Here is a 17595-nt window from a genome sequence, read left to right on the forward strand (position 1 = left end):
CAGCAATTATTAGCGTTAACAAGGTTTTATGCACATCTGTGAAGATATAATATAAAATCTTATCAGAAGACAAAGTGAAAGCTCTTAACAGATTGTAGCGGGGTAAAAGAGTTTCGTATCACAACTCTGGAGTGTTACACATATCAGTTATGTCAGTTCTGCAAAAGATAGAACATGTCCTATTCTGGTCCTCAAAATGTGCAGTATCCTTATTTAGCAGATCTATGACTTCCAAACCACAAACAGATACGGTCGTGTGCATGAGGACTAATCCTATCTTTTTGGTCCTGCCTGCTGCAGTGTTTATCTTGGCCTATCATGTGTGATCCGACCATGACCTAGTGGCGGATCCAGAGCCAGGTCTCGGGAGGGGCACAGTCTGTCAGACTGTCACTGGCACCGCCGCAGTTGTCCGCAACCTGTGAGGTGAGGTCCCGTCCCTGTCCCGACTCCCGCGCGGTGCTCCTCTGTTCCGGACTTCCAGTTACCGGGCCCGGAACTTGGTGGGCAGGCCTAATTAGAACGGCACCGGCTTGTACCGGCAGGATTCTGGCTGGCTGGCAGTAAGATGCACAGGGGGGTATTAGGGACAGGGCGGGCTGCCGGCGCTGTGCCAGTGTATGTGAAGGGGCCCTGAAGAACTTATTAAAGAGGACCTTTCATGGGTCCAAACATTGTAAGATAATTATCTGTATATGTAGCGCGGCGCCCAGGGATCTCACTGCACTTACTATTATCCCTGGGCGGCGCTCCGTTTGCCCGCTGTGGCCCCGTTACCTTCTCCCACGCTGTATGGTAATTGCTACTATCGGAACACCAGGGAGGAGTCTGCCCTGTTTCTCCTTGGGCATTCCTTCTCCCTGGATGTAGCGCTGTCCAATCGCAGCGCAGAGCTCACAGCCAGGGAGAAAAAAAACTCCCAGGATGTGAGCTCTTCGCTGCGATTGGACAGCGCTACATCCAGGGAGAAGGAATGCCCAAGGAGAAACAGGGCAGACTCCTCTGTGGTGTTCCGATAGAAGCAATTACTATACAGCGCGGGAGAAGGTAACGCCCCCCCCCTGGATCCGCCAGTGCCATGACCAGCCCGTGAAACACAGTCTGTGTGCAGGCTGCATCTCCCAGGCCAACTGCACTCTCCTGACCCGATTTGACTGCATCACAGTAATATATGATACAGCCGGTCTCTATCTGAATGGGGGTATGTACACATGAGGAAGTGAGTGCATGACAATTGCCCTTTGGTCAGAAACAGACTCGTTGTATCATACATTACTATCATAAAGGCAGTGCGGGTCAGGGAAGCCTTAGTCAGCCAGGAAAATGTGGGCGACACATGGACTGGGACATGGATGCCGGGGCCAATCACGGTTGTTTGGATAAGCCCTATCACCCATACTGAGCGCCCCATAACACTAAGGGTCCATTGACACGATCCGCAATACACCTGCCCGACACCCCCCATAGAACTGCCTATTCTTGTCTGCAATTGCGGACAAGAATAGGACATGTTCTATTTTATTTTGCGGAGCCGCGGCCCAGAAGTTTGGGGCCGAAGCCCGGAAGTTCGGGGCCACGTTCCGGAAATGCGGATGCGGAGAGAACATAGTGTGCTCTCCGCATTCATTCCTGCCCCATTGAGAATGAATGGGTCCTCACCCGTTCCCGATATTGCGGAATGGATGTGGACCCATTTGCGGATGTGTGAATGGACCCTAACACCCACAGCGCCCCCATAAGTGACATCCACAATGCCTCCATAACAGTGACATCCACAGTGCCCCCATTGCCAACCACAGTGCCATCCATAATGCCGCCCCCCCCCCCCCCCCCCCCCCAGTGACATGCACAGTTTAGCATTCAGCTTCTGTGGCTGATCGCTATGCTGTGACTCATACACGGCGCTTACATTGCACTGTGTATACAGAAGCCTGTACACTTAGAAGAGGGCCTTGTCCCAGCACATGTGGAGTAGTGTGCAGGTATCAGAGAAGGCCAACAGGAGGCGGTGACGTCAGTGATGATGCGCCATCTCTTGCTTCACAGAGGAAAAGAAGAAGACGGTGAGGGACCAGAAGATAAAAAAACATTGATGGAGCAGTCACGTGACCATGAAGAAGATCCTGGGAACACTGCAGCTACTGTGGGTCCCTGTGGGTAAGTATGGCTGTCTTCTCTCCACGGGTTAGATTCAGGCGTAATTTTTAGGTAGGGCCGGAGAACCCCTTTAAATAGACAAAACTAACCAGAAAGGCCACTACACCAGGAGGCTGCCAGATGTTAACTATTTGCTGCCTATATACAACCATTTGGTATTACATAGTGCTTAACATAACACATTAACCCATTAGCACCAAATTAGCTTTTTAGCAGTGATCTACTGGGTCACTGCAGATGCACAATGCGTTACAAGATTAAAGAGAAGATATATTGTTCTTCTTATTGCAGCCTCAGTTAAGAAAAAATAAAAAAATCCCCTTTAATATAATATGTTGACATCTTTGATATGATACTGAAAGTTGTCTTCTGAAATGTCTTTTGAGTTTGTCCCAGATTTCATTCCAGATATTTGAACCTGGAGACAGGACTGCTGGAAAAAGCTCTGTGAGACACTGAGAATGTGCTTAGCACTGCACATTGCCGTCTTCTAGCCTTCTTCATTACAGCAGAGCATGGAGGGCGAGTGGATGATACCACCAAGTACATACCACACAATGTACTCATACTTATTAATACAGTAGTACGCATTAAGGTACCCTTTTAGCGGCTTGCACTGTGTATCAGTAGTGATAGAGGAGATTTAATTTTTTGATGCACATCAACACATCATGACAATTCCTCTAGTTCTCCCATCCACTGAGGAGGCAATCAGCAACAATGGGTAGGTCACCCAACCATGCTGTGTCAGTAGCTATCCAACCCAGTTGTTTTTGGTTGGCATTGACAGCTATCACATTGGTTATAAATTATCAACTGTGAACAGCTATGGATGCCATGTTGATGCCACAATAATGATTCTCATGTTCTCACTCTGTTCAAATTGCTGTTTGGGGCCTCTCTGGGTCTGACCGCCGTTTTGAAGGCAAGAACAGAGCAACATATAGACCTGTTCTTACCGTCAAAACCTCAGTATAACCTGATGGGCCCTATTATAAGTCTGTTGGCTCCATCGGTAGGTGAAACGAGGTCATGACTTAAAGCCTCATTGTAAATAAAAGCTACAATGCCAGTGTGAACATGGCCTAAGATAGTAGGAATCATGAATAAAAACTGTTCTAACAAAGTGTCACCAGTGTTGCCTTTTGCAACCAGACCTGGGCTTTTCTCTTTCCAGAGCAACACTAGGGATACATTGTCTATAGATTTTAAGACCATATAACAGTTCTGTACTCTGCACCTATAGAAATTTGTGGGGCCTTAGTGTACTTTCATATGCCTACTTTCAGCACAAAAATAGGGACAACTCTTCTCAACTGGACAGGGTCCAAAGTTGGGGTTTCTAGAGCACATTTTATTCGCTACCTATATAAATAGTGACGAGAGGAAGACTTTTCAAAGCAATGACTCACCTCGCAACGTTTGCTGCCCAGATATTTTTTGCCCCTCGCTTTTACAACAAATTTACACCTTCCCTAGAAAACAGCTCCCCACGCTGCTGCCCCCAAAAGTGTTTCATACTGCTACTCCAGGTACCCGCAATACCACTGGCTTGACGGTCATATTTATATTTACTGCATGCCATATTACCTCAAACATAATAGTGCTTTAAAAAATAATACCTGGTGCTCACCTGGTGCTGATCAGCTATATATCCCTTATGGAACACTTCTTTCTTCAGATCTTGATATATGATCTTGTCTTTGGTATATTTTTGTTTCTATAATTCCTTTTATGCCTATTTTCTTCTCTTTCTCACTTTCTTCCCTTTGGGTGTTGAAGCACTTCTGCCTTATCCCCCACTGTATTACTACTTGTTCCTAGGTCTTGCATCTGCTGTTGTCTATCTCCTTCTTTAGTGCCCCCTCCCTCTATGTTACTATATTGCTGTCTTCTTACTACTCTCCGTCCCTTCTAACCTCTTGCACATAACCTAGTTCCTCGCTCTGTCTTCTCACCCCTGCCTCTGTCAGTAAATCTGTTACTGGTTGTCCGCTGATGACATAATGTCACTATTACAGGCTGATACGGTAAAGCTAGTACAGGCGACACTCCACATGTAAAAATCATCACGACTCTCCTCTTCCTAACGTGACATAAGCTTACAGTATGTCCTATCTCGTTGTTAGGTGTCTATTACTGATGTAGACTGGTGACACTCATAAACCATTACCGAATCTCAAGTCTGAAATAAATATTTCAAGTAAAATATTTTCGAATCATAGGGTAAAATTTGCAATTTGATTGCTTAATGGAGTTTGTTTTACCAAAATTTTTGTTTTTCAAATTTTTTAGAATTGACTAAAAATTGATTTTGACTAAAAATTCTTAAAAAAGAAGGTTCTAAGAAGGGTACCTGTCCTTTAATTCTCTAGATTAACAACACTTTGTTACCAGTGACCACATGTACTACCGGCCAATGTGGGAGCATATTATGCCATGTTTTATCTACGGCTGTCTTAAAGGGTTGTGGGTTTAGAATTGCTGGCAACTGTAGTTTTGAAAAAGCTAGAAAGCCACAGATTGAAGAACGCTGCCTCCAATCTGTGGCTGTCTAGCCATTCTATGTTTAGAAGCAGTTCTACAAGTTGGTGAATGTTGCCCGAGTTGACTTTTATTATGCCTCTAGGAGCACCAAGAAGATTATGAGAAGAACTGAGGACATTTAAAGGGAATGTGTCACCGATTTTTTTTTCTGCCAATGAAAACCAGATAATGACCCATGTCCTTTTTTTCAAATCTGTTTTTATTTTGTAATTATACTTTTTTTTTTAAATTATTATTATTATTAGTATTATTATTTATTTCCTGACCATAATTATGAAGGCTGCCATCTTTGCCATCCTCCCCTAGATGTTCTTAACAGCATTTAGAGATATGCTTTACAGCAGCCACTATGGGTCATAGACACAATGGACAGGAGGGGGCCTCATTGACTTCTAGGGAGAGTTTTCTAAGCAGAGGTCAGGAGGGAGTAGATAAGCTTTGACAATCACCTAATGTGAATGGTGGATCCTGTGTTATCTGTACATAGGTGTTATCTCTACATAGGTGTTATCTCTCATTCTAATCCTGTCTGTAATGATAAGCAGATGATTGCAGTAACATGATCTGTACAGAGAAAAAAATGGTGCCTATTATTAGGCTTAGTGGTCAGTGTGAAGACTGCAGGATTTTATGACTTTTTTTAAAATAAAGATATTGACATGGAAAATTAAAAATAACATCATCAAAAATTATTTAAAGATATGTTTAACATAAAGACATAGGGGGACACTTATTAAGACCGGCGAATTAAACGTCGGTCTTAATCCCTCTGCGCTGCCGGTGGATACGCAAAAGTCATGTAAAGGCGCAGGCCTCTACATAACTATGGCTCTTGCTGCAGCCAGCCATGCGACATGCTTTAAACTATGCCAGCTCCCTTGCTGGCATAGTTTAAGACCATTTTCCATGCCATAAACTAGTGTGGAAAATCATGACTGAGATGGGCAAGCCGGCCCGCCCTCTTAACCACACCCCCTTTTTACACCACTTTGCAAAAGTGGCGTAGGCGGGATAAAGTCAGATTTTGGGGCAAGATACCTATGCGACAAAATCTGCAACATAATTACAGCAAAAACTGATGTAAGGCTACTTTCACATTTGCGGTAACCTTTTCCGGCAGGCTGTTTCGGCGGGGGAACATCCTGCCAGATCCGTGCCGCTGCAAGTCGACCGTGCTGGCCGAAGTCCTCCATTATAGTGAATGGGGCTGGAGCGGACTTCCTCCAGTACGGACGGATCCGGCAGGCTACCGCAAATGTGAAAGTAGCTCTTAACAAATAATAAATGACGTTCCCTTTTCCCTTTCAAGGCTCAAGCTGAGGATACATGTAGTGGATAAAAGGCATCTTTTCATCATGTGAGGAACAAGACACAAATAAACCTCTTAAAGGGGACTTGTTACATTGAACACAGTCCAACATGTTATAGAAAAGAGGGGCTGAGCAGATTCAAATATGGTTTTATGGGAAAAGGTTCAGTAGATTTTCAAATGTACTGATTACGCTTAGGAGTAATCAGGGGTGCACCTAGCCTTTATGCTGGCTGAGGCGAAAACTGAAACGGCACATATCCCTCCCCCCCATGCCAATTTCTTAACTTAACCAATTCCCTCCACTCCTACTGTTAAAGATATGCTTGTAAAACATTACATACAGAGCCATAAAACATACAGGGTAATACAGCGCACATACCTCTTTCATCCAGTGATATCTCCTCTGATGTAGACGTTCTCTTTCCTCATTTCTCCATTCGGACCAGACCGCCATGATGATTTTTTTCAGCCTCTCTTGTTTCTGCAGAGTTTGACTAACAGACATCTTAGTTTCCTACTTTTCCATCCTCCTCCCGATCTTCTGAACACCCCATCCTGCCACCTCTAATATTGTGCCCACTGTGCTTCCCAATACTATACTGCAGAAAAAGATAATCCCCGAAAAATACTATTAACACACAGATACAGTAGTTCCCCTTCAATAATTATTGACACACAATGCCCTAAAAAATAGCTGTGCCCAGCAAATAGTGTCCCTAAAACTTATAGTGATGTAAACATAGTGTCCGACTGATACTGTGCCAGGGTGCCTCCCAATGTAACAGTCCTCCCAAAAGTCCCACCAATAGTAATAATTTTCTGCCAGAGTGCATTATGTGGTAACAGTGCACCCAACAGTAATAATGTCCATCATTTTGCCCCCAAAAGTAATAATGCCCCCATAGTGCCCCCAGTATTGATAATTTCCCCAATAATGTGTGCCTTTACAAAAATACCCCCTTATAATGTGTGCCAGTACAAAAATGACCCCTTATGTTTGTCAGTAAAATAATTCTCCCTTGCAATGTGTGCCAGTACAAAATTGGCCGCTTATAATCTGTGCCAGTACAAAAAAATGTCCCCATAGTGGCCACCTTAGGATGCGTGCCAGTACAAAAATGCTCCCTTAAAATGTGTGTCAGTACAAAAAAAGACCCCCTTTTAGTGCCTCCAGTAGATAGGATGACCCCATAGTGGCCCCCTTATAATGTGCCAGTACAAAAATGCTTCTTTTTTACAGCTGCAATGTTCACATAGTGCTTTCTCCAATTACAAAATGATGACCCCGACCCCACTGTGGCCCAACAGCATGCTGCCAAATAAAAATAATAAACTCAAATACTTACCCCCATTCTGCTGTGAGCAATACAGTGCAAAACACAGACCTCTTCTAGTCTGTGGCCTGAGCTCTATCCAGCCCGGCTCAGGCAGTGCGATAATGATGACACCGGCCTCTGATAGGCTACAGGAACTAGGACTAAAGGCTATTAGAGGAAACCGTGGGCCAGCGAGACCGCTCCTATGCCTCATTGTGGCATTTAACTGTATTGCTGTCCTGAATACAGTGATGCAGTTGAATATGTAGAGATGAGCGTTTCCACAATGGGAGCACTCATTGCCCATGGCCCTTCTGCTGCCCCACTCTTGCCCCTTTCTGGTGCTGCCTGAGGAAATCGCTTCACCTCGCCTCATTGGTAGTGATGAGCGGCAGGGGCAATATTCGAATTCACAATATTTCGCTAATATTTGGTAGAATATTCGTCATATATTCGCGAATTCACAAATTTGAGATTATTTTCTTGATCGCGAAAAATCGGCAATGCAATATTCGAGTAATGCGCGCAAAATACAGGAGTGGGTCACTATAGCTAAATTTTTCAAGCTGCTAGAAGTTTCCTGAGACTGGAGAAAATGGTTGGCACGGCAGAACATTACAATAGCTTTATATGCAGATAGAGTGCTCCAATATATTCGCGATTGCAAAACCGACAATTAATTATGCGCATATTTTGGCGCAATACGTGCAACTTCACATTTTAGCAGGTCTGACTACATATTACTGATTGGTGCTCTAAGTATTGTTGTGACATCACAGCACTATGTCTGTAGCATGTATGTATGGACAGCAGAGAAACAGTAATTCCTATCACACTACCTAACACCCTGCACTGGAACCTATCAGCTACACTGTATCACAATCTAACCTACACTGACTATCTCCCACTAACTATCTGTATTATATATAAGCTAACTAACTAACTAACTAACTAACTATCTGATGTAATGAGTGGAAAGCACAGAGCACAGTAATAACACTGCTGTCTCTCTCAGAACTGCAAAAAACTGTAGAAAAGGGCTGCTGGGGAGGTCCTCATATAGTAAGGGGTAGGTAACTTTCCTATTGGTTGCTAGGGATGTTGCTAAGCTCAGACAAAGACATTCAGCCTTCTCATTGGCCCACAAGCAAGAAAGTAGGTTACTGATGAAAAGAAAATCTAGAATATTTGAAATTACGAATATATAGCACTATATTCTAAATATTCGCGAATTCTCGAAGTGCCGATATTCGCAATTAATATTCACTATTCGAATATTCGTGCCCAACACTACTCATTGGTGGTGCACTCCTGGACCTAATTAGTGACTGACAGCCATCTCTGTGCACGTGCTTTTACATTGTAGGCTGCTAATCATTGACTCTCACTGCCCACTGGACTCCGAATTATAGACGGACTTGGGATTTCACTCACTGAGTAAGAAATTGTACTGAATCTTCTCTCACAAAACTACATACAACACATTCTGCTCAGCTCATTGTTCTCTGTAACATGCCGCCATTTCTATGGTGACAGGTTGCCTTTAATATTATTGTGTTACTTGAGGCGTTACTTGAGGGCCCCAGTGTGAAATGTGTAACAGGACCTACCTACCATGTGTCCTTTATATTATATTGGTTTTAATATGGCAGAGGGAGCTTTGGGGCCCCTCAGGGCCAGGTGTGACTAATACATCTCCATCCCCTATAGCTACACCCCTGCTTGACAGTGGCTAGAATGCTGAAGCTTTGAAGACGCCTTATCTTTATTGCTTTTATTCCAGTAAAAATCTCCATGACAAACAGCCTCTGCTAAATGGTTCTGAGGTGATCACAGTGGTTTTCAGAACTCTTGATCTTCTGCATTTGGTTCCATGGGGAAGAACCAAAGCACAGATCTCCATAACATTATATGGTACAGACAGGAAGCAATGGCGTGGTTTACTGTAGCTGTAACCAATAGCTACAGAGCAATGATTAATGGGGGAACTGGCCTTTTATTGGAGTAATATATTGAATGAAATGAAGGCATACAAGCAAACCACACATAGATACTGATGCAAAAGAAGTGATACATATGGCAGTACTTAATATGTAGAGAAAAGAAAATTTGTCCAGCTTATCTTGATGGAAATCCAAAAGCACTTTATTCGATATTCAAAGTAAAAACATCCAGGTACAGAACGCAAAGTCTACGCGTTTCGGGCAGAAAAAAAGTTTTAGCCCTTACTCATGACTGTTTCAAATACACTGCACGGTTTACCTTTATAGGAGGGGTCGCACCTGGGTTAATCAGGTGTGAGAAAAACTCCTCCCCTCCACAAAGGTGCACAGAGGTAAAAACATACTAGAACTGATATATGTAATCATTTAAAACTATTTCAAAGAAGTAGGGAAAAGGAACATAAGGTATTAATATTGCAAGATTAAGTCTAGTCTTTTATTCAGACCTTGGGGTTGGCGACTTTCCAACTGGAAAATCAAATATGATTCCCTGTTCAAGAGTTTCCTTTTTCTGTCACCACCTCTCACTGGTCTATTAACCTTTTCAATACCTTGTACCAACATGTCAGAAATATCGCCATCATGGACTATTGCAAAATGAAGACTTGCTGCAGATATATTGCAGTTTTCATGATGCGGTACATCTGAAATGTGCTTTCTGACTCGAGATTTTATTGCATTGGTTGTACAACCTACATATTGTAACATACATTTTGTGCAGGTTATTAAATAAATAGCATAAGTAGTGTTACAATTCAAAAAGGAATTTATCCTAAAAACCTGACCATTAATGCTAGATTCAAAGGTTTGGGAAATTTTCATGTGTCTACAGCAGGTGCATATGGAATGCCCACATTTATAACTTCCTTTTGTCGACAGCCATGTACCCTGTGATGTTCGGGGCTTCTTGCTCTGAAATAGACTGGGACTCACAGTATTTGCTATGGTGGGCGCCTTTCGTGCTGCACATTTAATACCCTTCTGTGCTATTGTTGCCCAGTTTTTGTCACACGCTAGCACTGGAAAGTGTTTTTAACAATGTTACAAATTTGTACATATGGCAGTACTTGTACATATGATCCAGCAACTAGACACATTAATGCATTCCTTACACCTCCATTTAAAGGGAACCTGTCACCGGGATTTTGTGTATAGAGCTGAGGACATGGGCTGCTAGATCGCCGCTAGCACATCCGCAATACCCAGTCCCCATAGCTCTGTGTGCTTTTATTGTGTCAAAAAAACTATTTGATACATATGCAAATTAACCTGAGATGAGTCCTGTCCCTGACTCATCTCACATAGAGGACTCACTCAGGTTAATTTGCATATGTATCAAATCGTTTTTTTGACACAATAAAAGCACACAGAGCTATGGGGACTGGGTATTGCGGATGTGCTAGCGGCGATCTAGCAGCCCATGTCCTCAGCTCTATACACAAAATCCCGGTGACAGGTTCCCTTTAAGTTTAAAATATTAAATACCATAAAATATTAAATATCAGATACCACTATATTATATATGACAGCTTTTCTCAGATTTCTTGATCCTCCTTGGTCCATTTACGGCTCCAAAGTTCCTAGACGAGGTAAGGCTTCATGTACTCGGTATAGCTGTGTGCCCAAAACCTGTACATCAGCAAATGACGTCTTTACTGTTCCATATTAAGGACCCATATGCATTCTGTGTGCCACCATGTGGTGCCTGTGTATTGCACTGTAATCTCCGCTAGAACCATTGATTCTAGAGGAGAATGCTCCTGGAATACAGCATCTGGTGGATTCTGCCACTGACTTTCCATTATAAATCTGTGACAAAAAACCTTGATATGCTTGTAAGGTGGCCCTCCTACACAGCTGATTATAGCTTTGACCAGCGCCCCTTATACAATTGTGCACTTGAAAGGTGACTTTAACTGGATATTCATGTTGTGCTTATGCCTTATACCAATGTGTTGTTAGCATACTGCCATTTTGCAGGCAGTGCAGTTGTTGTGATATTTGCACTGTATATTGGTGGGCCATGGTGGGCTTTGTTCATGTGTGACACAATAGTGTGGTACCGTATGGGTTAAATGCTGACGTTGAACCAGAGGATATAATAAGGTATTTCAGAGCAGCACAAGGAGTGCAGTGTGTGAAAGACAGAAAACAGAGAATCTGTCAGGTGCAAGTCAAGTAGCACATGGGCCTGACACTGCATGTGAGTTCTGCAGGAGGACTGTAGAGATGGCCCTATAAGAAATCATTAAAATAATGGGACCCTGAGAATCCTGCCATGTGACGTGGTTGCAGACTGCGTTGTGGAAAAGTGACCATGTGTATCCTGCAAATAGTTTTTGAACACTTTAAGCATGATCCTGTACTATGTTTGGGTGGAAGCCATGTCACCCCTGTCTGTAACAGTGATAAGAGACCTAGTCAGAGTGAAAGCCCATGGTGGCCCAGTGTTGATGAATTATTGAGTTGCTCTTTGAGCTTAAAAGAGTCTGTAAGCAGTAAGCTATATGCTGATTATTGACTGTAACCAGTAAGCTATATGCTGATTACTGACTCTAACCAGTAAGCTATATGCTGATTAGTGACTATAACCAGTAAGCTGTATGCTGATTAGTGGCTGTAACCAGTAAGCTGTATGCTGATAAGTGACTGTAACCAGTAAACTGTATGCTGATTAGTGACTGTAACCAGTAAGCTGTATGCTGATAAGTGACTGTTACCAGTAAACTGTATGCAGATTAGTGACTGTAACCAGTAAGCTGTATGCTGATAAGTGACTGTAACCAGTAAGCTGTATGCTGATTAGTGACTGTAACCAGTAAGCTATATGCTGATTAGTGACTATAACCAGTAAGCTGTATGCTGATTAGTGACTGTAACCAGTAAGCTATATGCTGATTAGTGACTATAACCAGTAAGCTGTATGCTGATTAGTGACTGTAACCAGTAAGCTATATGCTGATTAGTGACTATAACCAGTAAGCTGTATGCTGATTAGTGACTGTAACCAGTAAGCTGTATGCTGATTAGTGACTGTAACCAGTAAGCTATATGCTGATTAGTGACTGTAACCAGTAAGCTGTATGCTGATAAGTGACTGTAACCAGTAAGCTGTATGCTGATTAGTGACTGTAACCAGTAAGCTATATGCTGATTAGTGACTATAACCAGTAAGCTGTATGCTGATTAGTGACTGTAACCAGTAAGCTATATGCTGATTAGTGACTATAACCAGTAAGCTGTATGCTGATTAGTGACTGTAACCAGTAAGCTGTATGCTGATTAGTGACTGTAACCACTAAGCTATCTGCTGATTAGTGACTGTAACCAGTAAGCTGTATGCTGATTAGTGAATGTAACCAGTAAGCTGTATACTGATTAGTGACTGTAACCAGTAAGCTATATTCCCATTAGTGACTGTAACCAGTAAGCCCTGTGCCCATTAGTGACTGTAACCAGTCAGCTGTATGCCCATTAGTGACTGTGACCAGTAAGCTGTTTGTCCATGAGTGACTGTGACCAGTAAGGTGTTTGTCAATTAGTGATTGTAACCACGAATTTGTATGCCCAGTAATGACTGTAACCAGTACGTTGTATGCCCATAATTTACTGTAAACAGTAAGACATATGCCCACTAGCGACTGCAACCAGTAAGCTGTATGCCAATTAGTGACTGTAACCAGTAAGCTGTTGTCACAGCTGTGTCATGGTCTTGTTGCTATGCGCCGTGACTACCTGGCTGGGTGTGGCCACTTGGCTTATATTGCCTGTGGCCTGTAGGCTGGAGTCAGTTGTCCTCCAGCCTTTGTTGGTGCTGGAGCTTTGCTAGACATTGATGTTCCACAAGGTGGCCCTCAAGCACTGGGCAGATGGAATAAGCCGGTCAGGAGCAAAGCTCCAGCACCAACAAAGGCTGGAGGACAATTGACTCCAGCCTACAGGCCACAGGCAATATAAACCAAGTGGCCACACTCAGCCAGGTAGTTAACCCCTCCAGCACCAGACAGGGAAGGAACCAGGATTAAAGGGGCAGTGCACACACATGCTGCAAAAATGACACGTTGCCCCTGGTAAGCAGCAAGCACGGCAAATGTGTCACAGCGCATAGCAACAAGACCATGACACAGCCGTGACAACTGTATGCCCATTAGTGACTGTAACCAGTAATATGTATGCCCATTAGTGACTGTAACCAGTAACCTGTATTCCCATAAGTGACTGCAAGCAGTTAGCTGTATGCACATTAGTTACTGTCAGCAGTAAACTCTTTTTCCATTAGTGATTGTAACCAATAAGTTGTATGCCCATTAGTGACTGTAACAAGTAAGCCATATGCCCATTAGTGACTACAACTAGTAAGCTGTATGCCCATTAGTGACTGTGACCAGTAACCTGTATGCCCATTAGTGACTGTGACCAGTAACCTGTATGCCCATCTGTGACTGCAACCAGTGTGACGGACTGAACGTCACTGGGGCTGCTGGAGAGGCCTGAGGGCTAGCCTCCTTTCTACGGACCAAGAACTATGGAGATCCACCCCCCCCCCCCCCCCAGTCTCTTGGGGTTACAAGGAACTATTAACCCTGATTTATGTGTGGAGTATTATAGGCCATGTTATGTTTTATTAGTTCGGTAGAGGAATCTACTGACCACCGCCCCCCCCCCCCCCCCCCCCTCTCTGGCTCATTACTATACAAAAGGGAAAAGTGTGTAGCTTCTGCCTGTGAGTGATTACGTTATTCCATTGTGTTGGTTAATGATATCACAGGTGGGTGTTGTCAGCCTGTGAGTGATTACGTTATCCCATTGTGTTGATTAATTGTATCACAGGTGTGTGTTTTCTGCCTCTAACTGCATGTGATTGGTTTATGTAAGATACTGTCTCAGTCTTCCACAAGGTCCCCCATAGGAGTGTCCCTTGCTGGAAGACCTGTATAAAAGTGTCCTGTTCTACCCTTCATGAAGTCTGGGCTCATGTTTGGGGGATTGGAGAACTACACTCTGGGGATTGCTATAATCATTATACTCTTAACAAAATAATAGCAAAGACAGGTGCACTCTGCGGTCTTACTAAACCCTCAAACTGATTTTAAAATTGAGAGATTAGCCAACATGTCCTACAGTGTAGGACACGTCTAAGCCCGAGCACCGCGCCAAGGTTTCTCAAGTAGCTCGGGGACCTAACACTCACCTACCTGTGCCATATGGGCAATACCAGGAGCCAGTGGGCAAATTACAGGAGCATGAGGCCGACTCACAAACAACTCACCAGTTACCTCCAGCATGTAATCATGCTTGCAATGGGAGGAGGGAGGAGTCTGCGAGTCCCACTCAAGACTGGCTGATATGGCCCAGGCCTCACAGGTGCACCTAAATGTAGCCTGTAGATGGAAAGCAGCAGAGTATAATCCCTAGCTCTTGTAAGAGCTTGTTCCTTCATCGCTATCTAAAGGAAGAGCGGTTTACCCACTGGAACCTGGAAGCCTTGTTGTAGGTCCAGGGTGGGTAGAAGACGACGAGATCCCAACCAAGCTGTGATGGTTCGTAGGGTCGGCAGTGCTTGCGGTGTCGAGTGGAGTGCTTGGAGCCCTCGGGAAGCATTAGGAGCATCCATAAACGGAGGTACCCAGTCGGGGTGCCAGGAGATCCGTTACTGATGTCCATTAGTGACTGAAACCAGTAAGCTGTATGCCCAATAGAGACTGCAACCACCAAACTGCTTGCCATTGGCTACATCCTCAAGATGTGTGCCCAGTTGAGACTAACTGCCAAGCCAAGTGCCATTGTCTGTAACCATTATGCTTTATGCCCCAGCCAGAGTAAAGTTCTGTTCCCTCGGATTAGATGTCAGGGTCAAGGATCACATTCTCCAAATTAACTCTTTAACATGCCCCTGTGTGAAATCAACGACATACAGAAGCATAGTATAGACCCATAGATGTATATGGGTGCTGTATTATGGATCTGTACAACATAGTATTACAGGAATAGTACTGAGGTACTATTACCTGACCCGACGAAGAGGGCGATCCACCCTCAAAACATGTTGTTTTAATAAAGGAACATTGTTTTATCATCATCAATCCGATTACTGATCAGCTCCTGTGACAGCGCCGCTGTAGTAAGTCTTGTATTTTTGCATACTTTCCTTCCTATCCCTCAGCATATCACAAATCGTTAAAAAAAATAACGTGAAATTACTGTACAAAGTCCTATTTACATTTTGGATGTTTTTGGAAGAATAAGCTGACAAATATTTAGTTTACTGGAGACAATTAGATTCCATAAGTAGAGGCTCGATATCTGGTTTCTGCTGTACCATACATGTGAGAATTTCGGCACTTACTACAATGCTTGTCAAGTCTTCTTAATGGATGGCAGGTTCCCTGCTAAGCCACATTTCTGAGTGTTAGTGATGGATGCCTGTTTAGAGGAATTGTGACCATAACACAAAGAGCACGCAACCAGTAACGCATGAAATAATGTGGTTTATTCAGAAGCTGGCTATACAAGGTAAACACAATGATGCAAGCACATACATCGCATCTAGGGACATATACCAGGTGGTCCCTTAAGATACAGGCACTTCGCCAAGAAGAAGACACAAAACAAGGCCCAGAAGGCAATGCAGTTCCATCCAGTACATTAATGCATAGAACTTGTGTGTGTCCCCTGATCATGTAATATGATAGGGATGTGTTTTAAATGGTGCTCAACATCATTTTAATACACACGTATCCCCTATCCACAGAATAGGTGATAAGTATCTGACTGGTGAGCGTCCGACTGCTGGGACCCTAACTGATCATGGGAATGGAGGTCCTGATCATGTGATATGATAGGGATGTGTTTTAAATGGTGCTCAACATCACCTTAATACACACTTATCCCCTATCTACAGAATAAGACATAAGTATCTGTTGAGGGTCCGACTGCATGGAAATGGGGGTCCTCACTCTCTATAGAACTGCTGGAGCAAGCTGAGTACGGCGCTCAGCTATTTCCAGCCACCCCATAAAAAGTGAAAGGTACGTCAGTGTGCATGCTTGATGTGCTGCCCCATTCATACAGGAGGGGCACAGGATCCCTATTCATGGTATGAGTGGGGGTCCCAGCAGTCAGACCTTCACTGATCAGAGACTTGTCTCCTATTCCGTGATAAGATGATACATTTGACTTGAGGGAAAAGCCCTTTAAGATGCTGACAACACATAAAAAATAACCTGCAAAATCCTACCCTGCTTTAGAATTTGATTCAAATGTTACATCTAAGATTTCATTGGAAAGCGAGAGAGATAAGCGGCAGCCAGGCACAGCGGGCACCACTTAACTCCCAGGGAAACTAAGAACTTTGCATGTTGAAATCCAAAATGTACGGTATAATCCATGATTCTATCTGTTCAGACTGTCTTCATACACATTATCTGTAGGCATCGAAAGGACCTATAGCGGTGGCATGTACAGTACAGACCAAAAGTTTGGACACACCTTCTCATTCAAAGAGTTTTCTTTATTTTCATGACTATGAAGGCATCAAAACTATGTGGAATTATATATATAACAAACAAGTGTGAAACAACTGAAAATATGTCATATTCTAGGTTCTTCAAAGTAGCCACCTTTTGCTTTGATTACTGCTTTGCACACTCTTGGCATTCTCTTGATGAGCTTCAAGAGGTAGTCCCCTGAAATGGTCTTCCAACAGTCTTGAAGGAGTTCCCAGAGATGCTTAGCACTTGTTGGCCCTTTTGCCTTCAATCTGCGGTCCAGCTCACCCCAAAACATCTCGATTGGGTTCAGGTCTGGTGACTGTGGAGGCCAGGTCATCTGGCGCAGCACCCCATCACTCTCCTTCATGGTCAAATAGCCCTTACTTTCAAAGTTTTCCCAATTTTTTGGCTGACTGACTGACCTTCATTTCTTAAAGTAATGATGGCCACTCGTTTTTCTTTACTTAGCTGCTTTTTTCTTGCCATAATACAAATTCTAACAGTCTATTCAGTAGGACTATCAGCTGTGTATCCACCTGACTTCTCCTCAACGCAACTGATGGTCCCAACCCCATTTATAAGGCAAGAAATCCCACTTATTAAAGCTGACAGGGCACACCTGTGAAGTGAAAACCATTTCAGGGGACTACCTCTTGAAGCTCATCAAGAGAATGCCAAGAGTGTGCAAAGCAGTAATCAAAGCAAAAGGTAGCTACTTTGAAGAACCTAGAATATGACATATTTTCAGTTGTTTCACATTTGTTTGTTAT

At 43.4% G+C, this 17595-nt stretch overlaps 1 protein-coding gene across 2 annotated transcripts in view; it reads right to left on the minus strand.

Moving 5' to 3' along the window:
* MYOZ3 (myozenin 3) overlaps positions 1-4170 on the minus strand; it is a 32037-nt gene extending 27867 nt beyond the window's left edge. Inside the window, exon 1 of one of the 2 annotated variants that reach the window (XM_040440491.1) lies at positions 3780-4170. The gene's annotated coding sequence lies outside the window, so the exon portion shown is untranslated. The remainder of the gene's footprint in view (positions 1-3779) is intronic. The other variant, XM_040440482.1, reaches the window with a different exon arrangement.
* Between the last annotated feature and the right edge of the window lie 13425 nt (positions 4171-17595).

This window comes from Bufo bufo, chromosome 1 (assembly GCF_905171765.1).
Source record: "Bufo bufo chromosome 1, aBufBuf1.1, whole genome shotgun sequence".
Classification (NCBI taxonomy): Eukaryota; Metazoa; Chordata; class Amphibia; order Anura; family Bufonidae; genus Bufo; species Bufo bufo.